General features: G+C 42.1%; 1 long non-coding RNA gene across 1 annotated transcript in view; it reads left to right on the plus strand.

Moving 5' to 3' along the window:
* Positions 1–486: 486 nt before the first annotated feature.
* LOC127009091 (uncharacterized) overlaps positions 487–3214 on the plus strand; it is a 101895-nt gene continuing 99167 nt past the window's right edge. Inside the window, exon 1 of the long non-coding RNA XR_007761578.1 lies at positions 487–539. This is a non-coding gene — a long non-coding RNA (uncharacterized LOC127009091). The remainder of the gene's footprint in view (positions 540–3214) is intronic.

Here is a 3214-nt window from a genome sequence, read left to right on the forward strand (position 1 = left end):
CGATAGATGCAATGTTCTTCTCGTATGTTTTTATCTATTTTCTTTTTCTGATGTTCTTCCGTTTTCTGTTTCACTCTCCTTTCGTTTCTCCTCTCCTTCCTTTTTTACGCTCCTCTCTTTTCTCTCCTCTCCTCTCCCTCGCACAGACGTCTTTGGTGTTTTCTTCCGTTTTCTGTTTCACTCTCCTTTCGTGTCCCCTCTCCTCCCTTTCTGACGTTCCTCTCTTTTCTCTCCTCTCCTCTCCCTCGCACAGACGTCTTTGGTGTTTTCTTCCGTTTTCTGTTTCACTCTTCTTTCGTTTTTCTTCTACTCCCTTTCTGACGTTCCTCTCTTTTCTCTCCTCTCCTCTCCCTCGCATAGACGTCTTTGGTGTTTTCTTCTGTTTTCTGTTTCTCTCCTTTCGTTTCCCCTCTCACCCCTTTCTGACGTTCCTCTCTTTTCTCTCCTCTCCTCTCCCTCGCACAGACGTCTCCTGTCGGTACTACTTGGGTTTGAGCGGACCACAAGGGCAACTCAGCGCCACTTTCGTCAATAAAAAAGTTTGTCTTGTGAACGTTATTGGCTGGAAAGTTAAGGTTACATACATAAACTTTTACTTACTACTGACCTGTTTTGTGTGGCTTTCTTGTCTTGATTTTTTTATCTATCTGTCTCTGTGTTACGTGTATGGTGTGTATGTGTGTGTGTGTGTGTGTGTGTGTGTGTGTGTGTATGTACCAAAGTGTTGAAGCTCATGTGACTTATAGATGTCATTGTTTTTGTATATGTATGTTTTGGGTGTACTTACAACATCCAGCACGTGATATTAGTTAAGAAAATACCTACCCACTTTAGTCTGCGTGTTCCTGTACTGAGAAAGTAAAATTAGGAAAGGAATAAGTGGAATAAGTAAGGGAGGTTGGTAGGGAGGAAGGAAGGAAGGAAGGAAGGAAGGGAGAGAAAATGAAAAGAAGGAAGTAAAGGGGGAGGGAAGAAATGGAGGGCGAAAGAAAGGAAAGAAGAATGGAAAAAGGATGGAAAAAGGAAAAGAGAAAAAAGGAAGAAACAAAGAAGATAAGATAGGAAGGAGGAATGGATGGAAGGAAGCGAGATAAAAAAAAGAGAGAAAGGAAGGAAGAAAGGAACTAAGGTATGAAGGGAAAAAGAAAAGTAAAGATAAAAAAAAGAAGATAAAAAGAGAGGAAAAAGGAATACAAGGAAACAAATAAGAAAAAAAACAAAAATGAAGTAAATCAACCAGCTCTAGGAAGTCCCATGAACCTCCCTTTGATGGCGTCGGTGAAGCCCTTCCTCGTATCACTCAGGGTTGCCGGCCACTACTTCGCTAAGCCCGGTAAGTCGTTCCTCCTCCTCTCTCTCTCCTGGTCATTCTTCCTTCCTCTCAGGGGTGGCGTTAAGCTCTGGGCACCCTTCTCACCCTTATCTACGTCTCTCCACGCCTCGGCCGGGGAAGGGAGACGAGGAAAGTAAAGGAGTGGTGTTCTTCTGAAGTTCCTCCCTCGTCCTTTTCTTCGCCTCCTGCACCCTCCTGAGGGAGATACACGTATTAACCTCGTCCTACTCGGGCTCGGAATCTCAGTTTTCTCTCACAACAAATATTTCCCAATCCCACACACAAAAAAATAGTCGGGTTCTCATAAGTGTTTTCACGTCCATGGTGCAGAAGCCTTGTCAAACTATCACTAGGCTCAAAACTACTACCCATGGAAATACCTTGAACATCTACGAAAGCTTTATCAAATGTGGGTGTGTAAGCCTCGAAGTGTTTGAGAATTGAGGGTGATCGGAGCGTCGGGTTCGAGTGAGCAGAAAACAAGAGCGAGCTTTTATCATGGGAAGAAACTCTTGTATTGTGTAACATGAGAGAGAGAGAGAGAGAGAGAGAGAGAGAGAGAGAGAGAGAGAGAGAGAGAGAGAGAGAGAGAGAGAGAGAGAGAGAGAGAGAGAGAGAGAGAGAGAGAGAGAGAGAAGGGAAGGAAAACCACGGAAAAGAGCGATGGAAGACCTTGATGAAAGGGCTTGCCGAGAAAAGAGACGCAGGGAAAGAGAGAATGGTTGGACTAGCAGCGAGAAAGATCAAGGAAAGAAGGGCTTGACTGTTTTGTGGATGACCTGTATAGAAGAGCTTACCAGTAACGAGACAGGAAGTGAGAGAATGCTGAGGATTAGTTAAAAAAAAAATCTTCATTGCGGAGCGCAAAACAATAGAGAAAGATGAAGGACAATATGGATACACTGTGTTAATGAGGAAGACTTGTACAAAAGCCCTGACGGAGAACAAGACCGGGAAAGAGAATAAAAAGGAGTATATAACAAAAATAATCCTTCATTGTGTATCGTGCAGCAGAAGAAAAAGACGGATATTCTGTGTTACGCAAAACCTGTATATAAGAAAGATCTGACGGGGAACGAGACACAGGGAAAGAGAATGGAAAAGACTAGTAAAAAAAACCCTTCATTGTGTAGCGTGAAGCAGAGGGGAAAGACCAAGGAATAGACGGATAGACTGTGTTATGGAAGATTAATAAGAAAGATCTGACGGGGAACGAGACACGGAAAGAGAATGGAAAAGACTAGTAAAAAAATCCTTCATTGTGTAGCGTGAAGCAGAGGGGAAAGACTAAGGAATAGACGGACGAACTGTGTTATGGAAGATTAATAAGAAAGAGCTGACTGGGAAACAAGACGCAAGGGAATGAAAAAGACAAGTAAAACATCTCCATTGCGAAACGTGAAACAGATGATTAAGATAGAAAAAAAAAGGTGGAGGGTCTGTCTTTTGGAGTATTTGTAAGGAGAAACTGACGGGAAACAAGACACAGGGAAGGAAACAAAGGAAAAGACTGATAAGGAAAAACAACAACCCAACACAAAGGCAGAAAAAAAAGATGGAGAGTCTGTCTTTTGGAATGTCTGTAAGAAGCTGACGGGAAACGAGACAAAGGGAAGGAAATTAAGGAAAAGACTGATAAGGAAAAACAACAACCCAACACAAAGGCAAAAAAAAGGCCGTTGAGACAAAGATGTAGCGTGAAACAAATTGCTTCTCGAGGCAAATTAGAGGAGAGAATATAATCAAGAGGAATAATTTTTTTTTTCCATAATTGTATTTGATGAAGTCTCTTTCTTGGGGATTATAGAGACTCATAAATAAAACAACATTTGCGTCTTTAGGGAAAGCTTCGTAATCTATATTGTGTATGAGGAAAAAAGT

This window comes from Eriocheir sinensis, chromosome 4 (genome assembly GCF_024679095.1).
Source record: "Eriocheir sinensis breed Jianghai 21 chromosome 4, ASM2467909v1, whole genome shotgun sequence".
Lineage (NCBI taxonomy): Eukaryota > Metazoa > Arthropoda > Malacostraca > Decapoda > Varunidae > Eriocheir > Eriocheir sinensis.